The sequence below is a fragment of the Hyla sarda genome, chromosome 10 (genome assembly GCF_029499605.1).
Source record: "Hyla sarda isolate aHylSar1 chromosome 10, aHylSar1.hap1, whole genome shotgun sequence".
Taxonomy (NCBI): domain Eukaryota; kingdom Metazoa; phylum Chordata; class Amphibia; order Anura; family Hylidae; genus Hyla; species Hyla sarda.
In genome coordinates, this window is record NC_079198.1 from 38,061,306 (window position 1) to 38,080,508 (window position 19,203).

General features: G+C 39.3%; 1 long non-coding RNA gene across 1 annotated transcript in view; it reads right to left on the reverse strand.

Moving 5' to 3' along the window:
* Positions 1–6,418: 6,418 nt before the first annotated feature.
* Positions 6,419–19,203, reverse strand: part of LOC130294090 (uncharacterized) — a 141,158-nt gene continuing 128,373 nt past the window's right edge. Inside the window, exon 4 of the long non-coding RNA XR_008848378.1 lies at positions 6,419–6,995. This is a non-coding gene — a long non-coding RNA (uncharacterized LOC130294090). The remainder of the gene's footprint in view (positions 6,996–19,203) is intronic.

The following is a 19,203-nucleotide window of genomic DNA, read 5'->3' on the forward strand; positions in this document are numbered from 1 at the left end:
TTGGACTTTGGACTTTTTAGCGATCCAAAAAAGTGATGGAGATACCTTTTGTAATAAAATTTCGTAGGGTACCATTAAAAAATAATAATGAAAAAGATACAGTAGTGATGGTAAAAATTGTATTTTACTAAATTTTACTTTTTTATAACAACATTTTTAATAATTTTTAAACAGGGATCAATTTATGTGTGCGGGCAGTAGTGCTGGGCGGTATATCGGTTCATACAAAATACCAAATTTTTTTTCTTGCACAATATGAATTTTTCCCATACCGCAATACCGGTTGGGCCCCTCCCCCCTTGAATGAATGAATTATCAGCTGCAACGCTCTGTCCCAACATCGGACAACTAATCATATGCGGCAGGAGGGGTATCATCTGGCATCCGTAGATGTGGAGGGCTAATACACCCGGATCCCCCAAGATTTGGGGGTCAGAATGTTGAGAGATTTTCTCCACGGTACGGGTAAGCCAGAGGAAATGGTCGACTTTGTGAGTGAAGCTACAGAATTTGTTTTGTCCCACAATGCCTTTAAGTTTCAGGAAATGTGGTACTGTGGGGCCGGTACCGGAGCAACGGGGGATAGTACACAGGATAGTACAGTACAACGCAGCGGCTGATAATTATTTGGGGGGGAGAAGCCGCGCTCGCGAGTCACATATGATTAGTTCCCGATGTGGAGGACAGTGCAGCACTGGGCTGATAAACCGGGGGGGGGGGGGGGGGGGGGGGGAGAGAAGCAGCGCCCATGGGTCATATTATGGGGGGGGGGAAAGAAGCAGCGCCCACGGGTCACATGATGGGGGGAAATACCGATAAATACTGTGGAACCGCCATCATTTACAAAAATACTGTGATACACATTTTTGGTCATACTGCCCAGCTCTAGCGGGCAGGGCACTAAAAATGTAGCCGACAATCAAAATGCAGTGTGTGTATTTTTCTTGATTTTTTTTACATCTTTTTGGTAGTACTTCTACTTCCAGTATGGGACACACTGTTCCATGATTGGAGTAGTAGTTCCTGTACTAATTGACAGATTGCCCCGGGTCCGTTGCGATCCTTCTGTATAATTTATAGATGCGGCCAGCCGCTCTTCTATGGCCCCCTGCACTGCCGTATATATACACCTATTCATATTTCCCACAGAGAGCTGTGATGGTCAGATGGTTCAAGCCAATCACAACTCTCTGTGTGAAATATGAATAGGTGTATGTAAATATATATATATATATATATATATATATATATATATATATATATCAGTGCAGAGGACCATAGAAGAGCGGTATAAATTGTTACATTATACAGGAGGATCACAGCGGGTGTCAGGAGGGACATCCACTGTGGTCTTTCCTTAACTGCTGGTACTACTGCTCCCAACATGGAGCACACTCTGCTCAATGCTGGGAGCTGTAATACCTGCATTAATAGACAGATTGCAACAGGTGTCAAAAGTTACACTTTCTGCGATCTTTCTATTAATGCAGGTACTACAGCTCCCAGCATGGAGCAGAGTGTGATCCATGTTGGGAGCAGTAGTGCCTGCAGTTAAGGACAGATCACAGCTGGTGTCACTCCTGACACCCAATGCGATTGTCCTATCTATTGCAGAGATGCGGAGCGGCTCTCTACCACGCTCGCATCTCTGCACTATACTCCGGACGGCCAGTGATATGTATAGAACATCACTCATTCATATTTCACCCTGAGAGCGGGGATTGGCTGCAACCATCCGGCCAATCCCCACTCTGTGCGGAAATTATGAATGAGTGATGTGAATTTCTATTTACATCACTGGCTGGCCTGGAGTACAGACCAGAGATGTGAGCGCTGTATAGAGCCGCTCTGTATCTCTGCAATAGATAGGACAATCGCAATGGGTGTCTGGAGTGACAACCAGGGCGATATGTCTATTAGTACAGGTACTATTACTCCCATCATGGAACAGTCTGTTCCATGCTGGGAGTAGTTGTACGACCTAAAAAATTTAAAAAATTGAGAAAAAAAAGTGAAGCACACGCACTTTATTGAAAATTCATTATAAAAAATTTAAAAAATTGTTAAATACATTTTTTCCCATCCCTACTGCATCCTTTTTTTTTTTGGTACCCAACAAATTTTGAAAAAAAACACCAAAGGGGCCAAAATGCAATTTCCACTCAAATGCAAAAACGCCAGAAAAAACGTCATTGCCACTGTTTGCCTCTTGAGAATGCCGTTGTAACGGCAAAACATGTAGAGGCTGGCAATTCAGTATTATTTTAATAGTCTCCAGATAGGGTTGTTGGGTATCTGCAGTACCCTAGATTGGGATATGAGAGGGTTAATCCCTATTGTATATTTTCAATTCAACACATTACCTATCTGGCATCAATTTTAAGATTTACTTTCTGGGGTCACATGTAACTATTTTATGAGAACACTATTAAAGGTTATGTTTTAGGGGTATTTTAATAGGTGTGTTTTACTGTGGCCCAGGGGTTTGGTGAATTCATCAGTTATGTAAGAGACTTATTCCTCAGGAGGACAGTTCTGAAGCCGGATCAAGTACATCTGTTGTAATAGCAGTATCATCTGGTACCGAGGGTGCTATGGCTGATGAATCGGTGAGAACTTAAACCAAAAAAGATCCCCAAGATCCAGCAGCTATGTTATTTGGCATTGATGCAGCTGTAATGCAACATGATCCACACTCCAATGTATTAGATGTTCCAACATCTTCAGGTACTCAACATACTTTATCAGCTGCAAGATCATCAACACCTGTAAAATCTGCTTACATGACTCCTTTGCAATATCTAAGGTTCATGAAGGATCAGCATTATGGTGTTAAATGTTGCCAACTTGAGGAATCAAACCCTATAGAGATGGAGCTTTACCCTCAGTCAACAGAAAGTGTTGTACCTGAAGTAGAAATAAATCTACAATCAATATCCCCAATCAAAGTTACCGAAGAATTGGAACAAAATGTTACAAAGAGGGAATCGATGAAATGTTAGAACATGCCACCACAACATATATTGATCCTCATGATACCTCATTTCATGGGAGTGACTTGGAGGAGGAGCTTGATGAATCATCTGAACTTGGTAGTGAACCTACTATTCCTGCTGATTTTGAAGACCTATATACAATCAACAAAGATGTTGTTCGTGAACAGACATTCCTTATTTTTAATCTGCTTTTAAAAAGATAATTAGAATGATACCCTGCCCAGTCAAAAACATAGAGTACGTGGATCAATTAAAAAAAGAAGGACTTTCCATACAGCGCTTCTCCTCCCAGGAAAGATGCAAGGCCGCCGTTCTCAGTGTAAAACAAAGAACTTTATTACACTGAGGAAGGCTGCCTTGCATCTTTCCTGGGAGGAGAAGCGCTGTGTGGAAAGTCCTTCTTTTGGGAATTGATCCACTTACTCTATTACACTGCATCCAGCTGACCTTGAGGTATCTGGAAAGGACACTGTGGCTGCTGACCTCCAACTACCACTGCGAGTCTACACGTCTTCCGAGGTATTGTGCCCTGAGCACAACACCATCTGGTAAGCCTCTAATTTTTTTGGCACACATTGTTATTACCCTAAACCGCCTGCACTAGGAGCGCACCTTGTTTTTTCTTTTATATCTATCGAGTCAAAAACATGGAAACACAGGGAAGCATGTTCTCAATAGAAGTAAGATGCAACTAAGGCCATATAAGGAAATTATGGAAATAGCCCATGATTGGAAGAACCCCTGCTGGCAATATCTTAATATCTGCTGCAACAGTTGTGAGTGGAAACAGTATTTTGAAAGTATTACATTTTCTAAAATTTTTAAAACATGCTGTCTGTTTCCCAAAGTGCCTTCTTCAAAAATCAAAAATGATATATATTTCCCAGAATTGACATCCAGTGGTGTAAGGAACAAACTAAATTACTATACAATCTCACATTGATACCTGCATATCTCATGGGAGATTCTCCAGGATACTCAACAAAATACACATTGATGGATATAGAAAGTTAAAAAAAAAGTGCTTTCAATGTTGAGCAACTTGCTTTTCAGAAGACAATTGTGGAACTGATAGGACATCATGTGAATGTAGCTATGTTGGCCACAGACAGACATGTTTCTATAAGAAAAATTATTCGTGAACAGTATCCCCACATTAACCACCAATTTGACGTGTGGCACTTGGCTAGATCTATGGGAAATAAAATTGCCACAGGTGCCAAAACAAAAAAAAAAATCTGAGATTCTGAGGAAGTGGATACAGTCAGTCAAAAACCACTCATTGTGGTGGGCTCGTACCTGCCGCAAAGATCCCAGAGTACTAGTGGATATATGGAAGTCTGTGGTTCATCATGTCTGCAATGTACACCAGTGGAATGATGAAGATTCAGACTATACAGAATGCCAACATCCTCCTCTCACTGAAGAGCAAGACACTACCACTAAATGGTTGACACCCAAACTACCGGCACACAATGCAATATCAAAAATAGCCCTGAATCCTATATTCTTAAAGGATATCAGACAATTGTCATCATTCTGTCATACTGGATAATTAGAAGTGTACCACAGCCTTTTCCTGAAGTATCATCCAAAAAGGATACACTTTTTTATTGATTTAATGGTGGCTAGGACATAGCTAGCTGCCATAGACCATAATTGTAATGTGGGACGAATCCGGGCAGTCGTGAAGGGGGCAACACAAACAGGTGACCCGATTGGTACAGCATGACACAGGTATAAATATTCGAAGGCGAGGAGAGCTAGGACTTTATTTTTGAAATATTGGATGACATTGTGGAGGATGTGCATGATCCAAAGGTAAGTGAATAGAATTGAAGAAGGGAAAGTCTGCCAGCCAATATTTCCCCGATATCTAGACCTGATCGAGAAGAATTACTGAGAGAATACACCACGAGAATTGAATAAGAATTGAAACATGTTATTTACTAAAATTGTTATTTTATTAGATTTTTAAGCAGGAAATTATTAATCTTGAATGATTATTTTTTGGGGAAAACATTTGTTATAGTTATACTTTTCGTTTTTTACTTAATATATAGCTTTAAAGTTTTGCCTTTGTAAATATCTAAATTACATAGTAAAATGTTGTTATTAGGAATTCTCTTATTACATTGCTGAAATTTTTCCAATATTCTTAACAAAAATATGTTCGTTAACTTGCTTTTGTTTTTTTAGTGTTTAGTTAAGCATAAAGAGTAATATACAGACTTACAGTTCTCTACTGCTGCCACAACCTATAAAATCCCCAGCACAGAAGAAGACCTCTGTTTAAATCATAGTCTCCTGCTTCTGTCCTGCTTCTGCATGTCCGCCAGGCACATTTTTCATACGCCTATTACATTTATACCCTGTGCCATTTTATTTACCTTGACAGAAATTATCACCTTTATCATTCCCTGTGACACATAAAGTTCTCTTTATCTAATGTGTGCCATATATTTCAACATTTTCCCCCCCCTGTGCCGCTTCATAAAAAAGGGGGCATAAACTGACAAAAGTAGCGCTCCGGATATGCCATAGAGTTGTATTTAGGGAGCGTGTCAGACCCCTGAATAAAGGGTTGCTTTCGGGGCCCCGGACAGGAGATGGCGCTGGTCCCAATGGTTGTACCAACCGCAATATAAAAATGATCCCCTATACTTAGGATAGGGGATAACTTTTCCAATCCTGGATATCTCCTTTATGTAAGGACCAATCAAAGATAAAATATAAAATCTTGGTGCTATAGGCAAATGGGTAATATTTCCTCTACTGGGGTTTTAATCAATATTCCAACCTCACTTTAAATCTGGTTTAATACATTAAATTTATTAACCTTGGATACAAATTCATAAAATTGTCTACATAAAGAAATACAAAATAATTATTTTTTCATTTTATTTTTTATTTATTAAAGCTCTGCAATGTTTTATTATAACACAGTAGAACAAAGTGCTTAATAACATAAATTAAAGGGGTACTCCAGTGGAAAAAAAAACATTTTTATTAACTGGTGCCAGAAAGTTAAACCGATTAGTAAATTACTTCTATTTAAAAATCTTAATTCTTTCGGTACTTATTAGTAGCTATATACTACAGAGGAAATTCTTCACTTTGTGAATTTCTTTTTTGTCTTGTCCACAGTGCTCTCTGCTGACACCTCTGTCCATGTCAGGAACTGTCCAGAGCAGCATAGGTTTGCTATGGGGATTTTCTCCTGCTCTGGACAGTTCCTGATACTGGCATCAGGTGTCAGCAGAGAGCACTGTGGACAAGACAAAAAAGAAATTCAAAAATAACATTTTCCTCTGTAGCATACAGCTGCTAAGAAGTACTGGAAGGGTAACGATTTTTGAATAGAAGTAATTTGCAAATCTGTTTAACTTTCTGGCACCAGTTCATTAAAAAAAATAAAAATGTTTTCCACCGGAGTACCCTTTTAACATAAATAATTAAAATAAAATAGCAGGAAAAAGTGTTCCAATGTATGAAATTTTTTACCACTATAGACCTAATTGAGCATAATGTTCTGGGCATGTGTTGCTTATGGGTAGAGGTGCAAGCCCACCCACAAATATCCCTTCATACTCCTCCACATCTATTTCACAGAAAATTATCCCCTAAAATATATACATTAGACTATTGTACTGAAAACAAAGCACTCCTTCAACCATTATAAATAACTAAAATGTATCACATTTTCTGATAACGGAAAAATAGTTCCTATCCAACTATAAAACTAACTGTCACAGTGTTGAAAATTATAATAACATTAGATAGCAATCTAAACATAAAAAATAAAAAAAATGGCCAAAAGGAGCAGTATTAGAATCGTAATCTGAAAACCATTTGAATCCAGTGTAATCTGATCGACTATCAGGAAATTTCTCTCTGATTTTGGATACTACACATGAGGGTATGGGGACCCGATTGCCCTTCCCAAGAAATCCATAAATCATAGATGTAAATGTCTGGTGGGCCATCCATCTGTAATGCCTGAAATAAAAAATAAAAAATATATGTGTTATCAATTTAGTGATATGACTAATTAAAGAACACAGATTAGAACACATAGGGGAAATATTTATCAAACCTTGACCAGAGAAAAAGTTGATGAGTTAACCTTACCAACCAATCAGATATGTGGGACTACAAATGACAGTCAGTGGTATGTGTAAATGAATATGTAATTGTGTGAAAACAGGCAAATGAGGGGGAGATGGGGATAGAAATAAACACTTAGAGCAAATATCGAGGATGTAGGTTAGTGTTATGTGTTTGAAATGTAAGAGAAATAGATACTGATAGTTCGGATGGTTGATTAAGGATTACAAATATCTAATGAGAGAGTGGTGGTTATGTAGGTGAAAAATGAATGAATGCATGAGATGGAATGAAGAAATGAAAAATGCTAAATGTCCAAGGTACAAATACAGTTTATTCTAAATTGTAAAATACAATAAATAATGCATACATAACCAGAGAGGATGCAGGATCCTTGCACACCTCGCTGATTGGTGTATTGAAACAAAAATAGATAAAAGGATAAATGAAAAAATAGTAGTGAAGATAAATCAGTTTGCATACCACTAAGTAACCACTGCCCGATGGTATAAATCACCTTGGAGTAGAGGTAATGGAGTGCTGCCCTTTCTCAAGTGCTGCAGTCTCCCAATTTTTGGCCAATTGTGCCGATTCAGTAAGTAAGTGATTTAGTCTCAGATACTGAGCGCTGCTTGATGGGTGGCTGTAACAGCAGCGCAACCTGGGACCACAATGATGGTGTTTGCGCTGACATTGACGCTCCCTGAGCCTGCAGGACAGCTTGAATATCTTTGGAACTTGTTTGGGGCTGCTTACTCACCATCCGGACTATCCTGCATGGACACTTTTCATCAATTCTTCTCTTCCGTTCATGCCCAGGGAGACTAGCTACAGTGCCATGGGTTGCAAACTTCTTGACAATGTTGCGCACTGTGGACAAAGGCAAATCTAGATCTCTGGAGATGGATTTGTAACTTTGAGATTGTTGATATTTTTTCCACAAAATTTTGATTCTCAATCTTGGTCCTCAGACAGTTCTCTTCTCTTCTTTCTGTTGTCCATGCTTAGTGTGGCACACACAGACAAACAAAGCAAAGACTAAGTGAACTTCTCTTCTATTTATCTGCTTTCAGGTGTGATTTTTATATAGCTCACACTTCTTATTTGCCCTAGGTGAGTTTAAAAGAGCATCACATGCTTGAAACAATTTTATTTTTCCACAATTTTGAAAGGGTGCCAATAATTTTGTCCAGACCATTTTTGGAGTTCGGTGTGACATTACAGTGGGGATCAAAAGTTTGGGCACCCCAGGTAAAAATTTGTATTGATGTGCATAAAGAAGCCATGGAAAGAAGGAAAAATCTCCAAAAGGCATCAAATTACAGATTAGACATTCTTATAATATGTCAACAAAAGTTAGATTTTATTTCCATTAATTTCAAAATAACAGAAAACCAAAAAATGTCATCTGCAAAAGTTTGGGCAGCCTGCAGAATTTATAGCATGCACTGCCCCCTTTGCAAAGCTGAGACCTGCCAGTGTCATGGAATGTTCTCAATCATCATCTGGGAAGACCAGGTGATGTCAATATCAAAGGTTTTAAATGCCCAGACTCATCTGACCTTGCCCCGACAATCAGCACCATGGGTTCTTCTAAGCAGTTGTCTAGAAATCTGAAAATGAAAATAGTTGACGCTGAAAGCTGGAGAAGGCTATAAGAAGATAGCAAAACGTTTTCAGATGTCAATATCCTCTGTTCGGAATGTAATTAAGAAATGGCAGTCATCAGGAACAGTGGAAGTTAAAGCAAGATCGGGAAGACAAAGAAAATTATCAGACAGAACAGCTCGCAGGATTGTGAGAAAAACAATTCAAAACCCATGTTTGACTGCACAATCCCTCCAGAAAGATCTGTCAGACACTGGAGTTGTGGTACACTATTCCACTATAAAGAGATACTTGTACAAATATGGTCTTCATGGAAAAGTCATCAAAAGAAAACCTTTTCTACGTCCTTACCACAAAAAACAGCGTTTGAACTTTGCAAATTAACATATAGACAAGCCTGATGCATTTTGGAAACAAGTTCTGTGGACTGATGAGGTTAAAAATTTAACTTTTTGGCCGGAATGAGCAAAGGTACGTTTGGAACAGAATTTAATGAAAAAAACCTCTGTCCAACTGTTAAACATGCTGGTGGATCTCATGCTTTGGGGTTGTATTGCAGCCAGTGGCACAGGAAACATCTCACGAGTAGAAGGAACAATGGATTCAATAACATTTCAGCAAATTTTGGATGATAACTTGATGCCATCTGTGAAAAAGCTGAAGTTAAAGAGAGGATGGCTTCTGTAAATGGATAATGATCCTAAACACATCTCAAAATCCACAGGGGATTACATCAAGAGGTGTAAACTGAAGGTTTTGCCATGGCCTTCACAATCTCCTGACCTCAACATAATTGAAAATCTATGGATAGACCTTAAAAAAGCAGTGCGTGATAGACAGCTCAGATATCTCAAAGAACTGGAAGACTTTTGTAAGGAAGAATGGGCAAAGATACCTCAAACAAGAATTGAAAGACTTTTGGCTGGCTACAAAAAGCGTTTACAAGCTGTTATACTTGCCAAAGGGGGCAGTACAAGATATTAAAGGGGTATTCCAGGCCAAAACTTTTTTCTATATATCAACTGGCTCCAAAAAGTTAAACAGATTTGTAAATTACGTCTATTAAAAAATCTTAATCCTTCCAATAGTTATTAGCTTCTGAAGTTGAGTTGTTGTTTTCTGTCTAACTGCTCTCTGATGACTCACGTCCCGGGAGCTGTGCAGTTCCTATGGGGATATTCTCCCATCATGCACAGCTCCCGGGACGTGACATCCTCATTGAGCAGTCAGACAGAAAACTTCAGAAGCTAATAATTATTGGAAGGATTAAGATTTTTTTAATAGAAGTAATTTACAAATCTGTTTAACTTTCCGGAGCCAGTTGATATATATAAAAAAAGGATTTTGCACCCTTTAACTCTGCAGGGTGGCCAGACTTTTGCAGACACCATTTTTTTGTTTTCTGTTATTTTGAAAGTGTAAATGATGGAAATAAAACTAACTTTAGTTGACATATTATAAGAATGTCTAATCTGTAATTTGATGCCTTTTGGAGATAGATTTTTCCATCTTTCCTTGGCTTCTTTATGCACATTTATACAAATTTTTAACTAGGGTGCCCAAACTTTTGATCCCCACTGTATGTCCAATTTGCTTTTTTTTCCCTCCCTTTTTTGATTTAGTCATGCCTTCTCCCATAAACTTGCATAGCGGGTGCGGGGTGTGATGTCACACAGGGGCGGAGTCATGATTTCGCAATACTTTGGCCCTGTGGTTGTCACACGGCAGATTTTGAGCTGGCAGCGCGGCGTGCAGCTCCCCGAGATGGGTGCTGAACGCAAGATTGCGGGGGTCCCCAGCGGCGGGATCTGCGCAGTCAGACATCTTATCCCCTATCCAAAGGATAGATGCCTTAGAGTACTCCTTTAACTGCAAAGGTTACAGGCTAAATATGTGGATAACCACAATTAATTTGCATAATAAGTAGGTCACTTGACCGTGCTCTTGTGGTTTACCACATATTTTACCTGTGACCTTTGTAGCTACTGTTTATTGATTTCAGGGCTCCAAACCTATTTGACCAGTAAGATCTATATTTATTATTAAGCACCATTGTATATACCCTTACCAAGAGCCCATTTATCCTTACCATAAATTTCTTCCCTACATGCTTATTATTAATCAAATCCAATACCATGTGTTAAGCTTTTTTCTTCATACTATAAAAAGCGTGACTAAGTTGGTGAAACCTAAAATATTGATTTTTATTCACTCCATATAAACTGGCCATTTCATTAAATGGAATAATCTTTCCCCCGACCAATATTTGAGATACATATTTAACACCATTTTTTATCCAAAATTCTTCATCCTTAATTGTCATAAATTCTAAAAAAAAATTATTGTACCATAAAGGTGAGAAAACAGTACCTTAGTTAACCTAAATTAATTAATTTTGTCATTAAGTACCAACCTTTCAAGATCATCTTACCATATGTGAAACTAGTATATATTTGTTTAGCTTCCAAATATTCTAATAACCTGTACCAATTACTATTCTTAATCAATCCACAGTGCCATACAAAATTAGTCATATTACCCAAAACTATAAATTGTATTATTGGGCAAGATAATACAGTTTGAAATTCGGGGCGGCAAATCCTCCCTCACCGGTTCTGGCGCACCAAGTCTCATATTTAAGTCTTGGCCTTTTCCTTCCCCATATAAACCAATTCAAAGTTCTGTGAAACTGATCAAACCAGAATTTGGGGATCCAAATTGGAGCTGCATTCAACAAAAAAAAAAAAAAAAAAAACTTGTGGCAGAATTATCATTTTTATAAGAGTTAATCTATCCGACATGGTAAGAGGCAATCTTCCCCAAACCACCATTTTCTTTTCCAATGTATTAACCAAATGCTTCAAATTTGTCTTTATATATCTATTAGGATCAGTTGTAATCCTTACTCCTAAGTACTCCATATCATTATTCTCTTTAATTATTTTAAGGGGGACCTCTCCCTCCTCCATACAGAACCCAACGAGCATTATATAGTTTTCTGCCAGTTAATCTCCAGTCCAGAATATATTCCAAATCTGGAGAACACAGTAATAATTCTCAGAATTGCCTCCACTGGATTCTGGATGAAGAGAAGGAGGTCATCTGCATATAGTGCAATTCTATGTTTCTCCTCCTTCATAACTAGTCCTTCCAAATCCGTAAGCTTCCTAATCATATTGGCTAATGGTTTGATATATAGAGCAAAAATCAAGGGGGAGACGGGACAACCCTGTTGGGTCCCCCTACTTAATTCAAATCCCTTAGAGAGCGTCTTCCCCCAAATTATTCTTGCTCTTGGCTGTACATATAACAATTTTATCCAACCTATGAACCTATGTCCATAGGCCCTCAAAGCCATCCACATGAAGCTCCACTCCACCCTGTCAAACGCCTTAGTGGCATCCAAAGACAGGTTTGAACGGAGCCACCCCTCCCCCCCCCTCTGTATATTGCCGAATGCCCGCTCTATATTAGAAAATAAATTTCTCTGGGGGACAAAACCTTTTTGCTCTTCATTAATTAAGTTTCATATTACCTTACTAAGCCTTTTTGCCAAAATATTTGAAAAAAATCTTTACATCAGCGTTAAGCAATGATATTGGTCTATATGATTCAACCAATAAATATATATTTTTTGGTATCAGCTAAATATGGGCTTCCAACTTAGATTTTGGAAGTAACCCCCCCCCCTTACAGGATTCATTAATAATTTCAAAAATTATTGGAGCCAACGCATCAACAAATTTTCTATATACACAAAATGGAAACCCATCAAGTCCTGGAGCTGATCTTTCTGGGGATGATAAGATTACCTCTTTAACCTCCCCTAACAAAATACAAGTGTTCAGAGAAACCACCTCCTGTGTCATTACCCTAGGTAATTTTGCCTCCTCCAAAAAATTAGATATTTCAGTTTCTGTGACTCTATTTTCAGACATATAAAGCTTACAATTTTTTTTTTCCTAAAATTTCCACTATTTTATCCATAACACTAACTAACTCCCCTTCTTCACCGTATATGGACCCACTACTATGGTTCGGCCCCTGAGAATTTACTAGCCGAGCCAGCATAGAATTTGGTTTACCCCGCTCGCAAAAGTACTTTTGACCTGCGAAAAAAAATGTGTTCTGAGCCTTCTCCCTTTGCCAGGATCCCAAATCATCTTCACTTTTTTTTTAATCTCTCCAAATGAGGGGGGTTATTTTGAGCTATATATAAAAAAAAAAAAAAAACTGCCTTACTATTTTTATTAAGTCATCTTCTCTACTTCTAAAAAAAACTTTTTTCTTATTAATCTCTCCAAAGAGTAGTCCCCTGAAGTAGGCTTTAAACGCATCCCACACCACTCCTAAGTTAGCAGAATTTTTATTGATTTTCCAAAATACCTTAATCTCCTCCTCTAAATACGCATCTTTCTCAATGATAGTAAACCAATGGGAATTAATCCTAAAAGGGGGAACAAGATCAGAGCTATCGGTGTGTGATCAGAGATGGATCTTGAATAGCAAAAAATCTATTTAACCTTTTTAATCTTTTTAACCTGTATTCCTAAAAAAAGATCTATTCGGGAAGCAGCTTGGTGAGAGGTGCTATAGCATGTAAACTTTGTGCGATCCCCATATAAGGATCTCCAGAGATCCTGCCAACCCACTTCCAAAATTTTACTCAGCTGTGTTCTACCTGTTGAGATAGCTAATTTTCCTACTCTATCTATGTATGAATTTATAACAACATTAAAGTCACCTGCCACTATGAGAGGGATCTGATGTCAAGAAATTATAAGAGTTCAATCAAAATTTCTACTGAAAAAGGTGACAGGATATAAACAAAAACCAAGACCATCTCCATGTAATCAAAAATTCCATGCAAAAATACTTAACAACCTCTTTTATCTATTCTCTTAGCTAAAAGTTCAAAATTAATAGATCTATGTATATCAACAGATACCCCCACTGCATAGTTAGAAAAAAACTGCATGAAACTAGCCCAACTTCTGGAGACTTTGTTAACTGTCTCCTGAGATAAATGAGTTTCAAGTAGTGCCACCACTGCTGGTAATGTCCTAGAGATTTGATCAAAAATAGCACATTCCTTCACTCTGTCCAACATCCCCTCACATTCCATGATATAATTTTAATCGTTTAGCGGCTAAACTAAACTTTAGCCCCCCCAAAAAAAGTACAATTTCTCTTTTTTATCCCCCTGCCCTCCTGCTCCAGACCCACCCATCCCCAACCCCCCCCCCAACTGACCCTATTGAGACATTCCCCATAAGGTCACTTACCCATACGCCCTTCCAATCCCCTCTCCTCCCTCTCCATCCTTAACACATAATTTTATACAAATATCAAATTTTGTTCATAACCCTTGTGACTCCAACCATTCCATAACCTGCAGGCAGTCTGAAAAAAAAAAAATTCCTTAAATTTTACCCTTAATCTAGCTGTGGAAAGAACAGAGAAGGAAATATTAGCAAAGTGTAGTCTTTTCCTGACTTCTCTAAAGGAGGCCCGCGCCACTAGAGTCTCTCTAGAGAAATAAGCATACATTGACAATCTGGAGCTAGCATACATTAAGTCCTGCAGATTTCTCGCCCGTCTCAACAATAAGTCTCTGTCTGAGGATAGTAAGATTTTTATTAACATAGTCCTTGGGGGGATCTCGGAGGTGGCAGCTTCCCCAGGATACAATGTGCCCTTTCTATTTTGAATAAACTTGGAAATGTAATATCTCCAAATGTCTCTTTAATCCACTTCTCACAGAATTCTACTGGAGAGTCTCCTTCCACCCCCTCTGGCAGGCCAATCAGCCTAACAATAGAACGTCTGGATCTATCCTCCATATCGATTATCTTCTTTTTCAACACAGAGTTATCCTCTTTGAGCTGTTTTGTTTTATTTTTTTTATCACTCCAACCTTTGATTTAATCTCAGTAAAGTCCTTTTCTAATCCGGTCACTCTCTCTCTCATTTTATTAAGATCTTCCTGTATAAAAGATACTTTCCTTAACAAAGCTCCCATCTGTGTGGCAAGATCTTTAAGCCCAACGTTGCATTGCTGTAATTCATATAAAATACTCTGTAGCGTCTGGTTATTTAGCTTTTTCTCTCTCTCACCCTCTCCCTCCACTTGGGTTAATAACTCATATCTTGAGCCCGTCTTATTTTTTTTATTGGGAAATGACCTTTATTTTTGTTAGTAGCTGATGGAAAGTTCAAAAATGTATCCATTTTCCCCGTACCAAATTTTTCTTTAACTGGACTGTGCCCGGAGCGTCTTTTGGGTACCATATTTCACCAGACGACTATTTCCGAAGTATTATACAGTATAAACTGCAATAAACCAAAAGTTAAAAAGTGTAAATGTACCTTTTTATCTTCTCAATAACACAAACTCAATTGAGTTCCACAGTATTCAGCTCATAAATAGATAGTCCATACTTTCAGAGCTCAATAGGACTCCACTGAACCAACTGAATTAGATACATGTGTAGGGCAATCACAATGCTGTCAGCACGCCAACTTTTTAAACAACAAAGTACGTGAGTAAAACATAGAACAACTCACATTTTTCAGGAAGATTCTTCCGGCTTTAATTTCTTATTTCATGTTAAAAGTAATAGTCTCACAGGACAAAGATTATTGCATATTAGCTGCTAATATGCAATTATCTTTGTCCTGTGAGACTATTACTTTGTAACATGAAATAAGAAATTAAAGCCGGAAGAATCTTCCTGAAAAATGGGAGTTGTTCTATGTTTTACTCACGTACTTCATTGTTGAAAAAGTTGGCGTGCTGATAGCATTGTGATTGCCCTACACAGGTGTCTAATTCCTTTTTATCTTCTGTTGTTAGTCTGCCCATTTAGCTTCCGGAAAGGGAAATATATTAGAGAGAGGTGATAACTTACAAATCCTTCAGCTCAAGAGAGGTAATTCGGATAGTCAATTTTATAAAACCTGTAAGCAAACAGTGTAGTAATTACTAGCCTGCTTCAAGACGGGGGAGGATTTATTTCCCTTTTTTCCCCCTTTCTTCTTTTCCCTTAACCGCAGCCTCTCAGCATTCCCCAACGTCTGTACAAGATTCCACTCTATTCCATTTATACAGAGGAAGGCTGAAGACATAGCAAAGATCACCAGGAGGGTTGTAGATTGCGGCAGACAAGTAATATCCTCTAAAGAGCCCCCCCCCCAGTCCCAACTCCGTTAATGTCCATTAATGTCCACACACAAAATTGTACCCTCAGAGCTCAATCTTCCTCCACCTCCAGGCAGATTCCAGGGTCCCCAGCTATCACCTTGGGGCTCTGATACCATTAAAACAGGGCAGGAGCACAAACTCCTGTTTGCTGTATAATGTGGGGTCAGGGCAGGCGGCGTCCCCCGCTCTCACCTGGCCTGCGCTCACTTGCCCGTCCGACAACCTATACTCTTCGTCCGACCTCCATATATCCCCCCACATCGCCCACATCCTGCAACCCATACCAGTAGCCTCCTCATGTGCTTCTCCGCTCCCCACAGTGGCTTCTAGCAGTCTGGAGTCCCACACCACAGTCGGCTCCAGAAAGCGCCAGGGTATATGTCACCTCATGTGACTTGTTCCCTCATGCGGCGCTCCCGCAGTGAGAGCGGGCACTTGTCACCATCGGATCCCGAGTTCTCCCAGGTGGCCACAACTCCATCCCGGTGGCTCATCCCAGGGCACAAGGGGGATCTCCCTCATAAGATACCATACACAGGCTTCATGCCCTGGATCAGGGTTAGAACAAGCTCCGGGCAGAGAGAGAGGTGGAGAGGAGAGAGAGACAGCTCAACACGTCATGCCGTCATGGCGTGCCGCCTTTATAAATAATTTGTAATAATTTTTATTGGTAATGTTTTTTAACCCCTTAAGGACCCTTTTTCACTTTAAGGACTGAGCCCTTTTTTGCAATTCTGACCACTGTCATTTTATGCATTAATAACTCTGGTTTCTTATACCGATTATTCTGATTCCAATAATGTTTTTTTGTGACATATTCTACTTTAACATAGTGGTAAATTTTCATTTTTACTTGCATCCTTTCTTGGTGAAAAATCCCCAAATTTCAAGAAAATTTTGAAAATGTAGCATTTTTCTAACTTTGAAACTCTCTGTCTGTAAGGAAAATGGATATTCCAAACAAATATTTTGATTCACAAATACAATATGTCTACTTTATGTTTGCATAATAAAGTTGACATATTTTACATTTGGAAGACATCAGAGGGCTTCACAGCTCAGCAGCGATTTTCCAATTTTTCAAAAAATTGTCAAAATTTTAGTTTTTCAGGGACCAGTTCAGTTTTGAAGTGGATTTGAGGGGTCTTCTTATTAGAAATACCCATAAATGACCCCATTATAGAAACTGCAGCCCCCATCCCCAAAGTATTCAAAATGACATTCAGAAAGTGTGTTCACGCTTTCTGTGTTTCACAGGAATAGCAGCAAGGTGAAGGAGAAAATTTCAAAATCTTCATTTTTTACTCACGCATGTTCTTGTAGACCCAGTTTTTGAAATTTTACAAGCGGTATAAGGAGAAAAAGCCCACCAAAATTTGTAACCCAATTTCTCTCGAGTAAGGAAATACCTCATATGTGGATGTCAAGTGCTCTGTGGGTGCAAGGCTCAGAATGGGATTTTGAAGAGTGAGTTTTTCTGAAATGGCTTTTGGGGGCATGTCACATTTAGGAAGCCCCTATGGTGCCAGAACAGCAAAAAAAAAAAAAAAAAAACATGGCATACTATTTTGGAAACTACACCCCTCAAGGAATGTAACAAGGGGTCCGCTGAGCCTTAAGACCCCACAGGTGTTTGACGACTTTTTGTCATCGGATGTGTAAATTGATTTTTTTTTTCCACAATGCTGGTTTTCCCCAAAATGTTACATTTTTACAAGGGGTTATAGGAGAAAATGCCCCCCAAAATTTGTAACCCCATCTATTCTGAGTATGCAAATACCCCATGTGTGGACGTCAAGTGCACTGTGGGCGAACTACAATGCTCAGAAGAAGAGGAGTCACATTTGGCTTCTGGAAAGCAAATTTTGCTGAAATGGTTTTTGGGGGGGCATGTTGCATTTAGGAAGCCCCTATGGTGCTAGAACAGCAAAAACTAAACACAAGGCATACTATTTTGGAAACTACACCCCTCAAGGAATGTAACAAAGGGTATAGTGAGCATTAACATCCCACAGATGCTTGACAAATTTCCGCTAAAGTTGGAGGTGAATTTTTTTTTTCACTAAAATGCTGGTGTTACCCCAATTTTTTTCATTTTCACAAGGGTTAATTGGAGAAAAAGTCTCACAAAATTTGAAACCCCATTTCTTCTGAGTATGGAAATACCCCATATGTGGATGTAAAGTGCTCTGTGGGCGAATTAAAATGTTCAGAAAAGGAAAAGCCATTGAGCTTTTAGTGAAGCTCCCAGAACCCGGAAGTAATGTTTTTTTATCGCGGCATAGTGGGTGAATGGAACGGGCATTTCAGACGGGACTTAGCGGTACAGCAAGATAAGCACATGCGTTACCATATGACCCTTAGTTTCCTTTTACATTTTCCAATCCTATATATGTTCTTTAAGAAGCAGTGGGACTTTTTTTTGCAGTTGTGCTACAACAGGTGCATGATAGCTATTTCAGCCCTGAGGAAGCGCCAGCAGCAGTCGCGCAAAATAGCTATCATGCACCTGTTGCAGCACGGCGCCCTGCCAACCGTGTTTGTCAGTTTTGCACCTTAAAGGGGTACCCTGGCTCTAATACATCTTTGGATAGTGGATAAGATGTCTGATCGCGGGGGTCCTGCCGCCATTACGCCCCCTCCCATACACTTGCATTGAGGGGGCGGGACGTGATGTCACACAGGGGCGGAGTCATGATGTCACGATACTTCGGCCCCGTGGTCATCACGCTACACATTTGGAGCCTCCAGCATTGCAGAGAGCTCACAAAGGTGGGTGCGCAATGACAGATTGTGGGGGTCCCCAGTGGCAGGACTCCCATGACCAGACATCTTATCCCCTATCCTTTGGATTGGGGATGAGATGTATTAGGTCCAGAGTACCCCTTTAAAGAATAAAGAAGCTTGTGGATACAGCAGCTATCGTGAGTGCCCCCCGATTCTGCTCTTTGTGGATTTGTATGGACTGTCTTTATTCTACGGGCAGAGGCACCCAGCTGCCTTTTACAAAAAGCAATCGTACCTGCTGTCCTGTGGATTAAGGGTTTGGCTAGAGGAGAGGTCTGTGGACAGTGAGAGGTCAATGTCAACAATCTGTATCTTTTTTGGTGACTATAATATTAGCAGTGTTGGTTGAGTTTGATTCTGGAGTCCCTTTCCCGCCATTGACTGAACAATAGCTGATCAATTTATGTTTGATATGCATTTTATGGGTAGGATTTTATTAATTGAGTTCACAGGGTTTATTCATATCTGTGAAAGTAATACCATTATATACTTACATCAAAA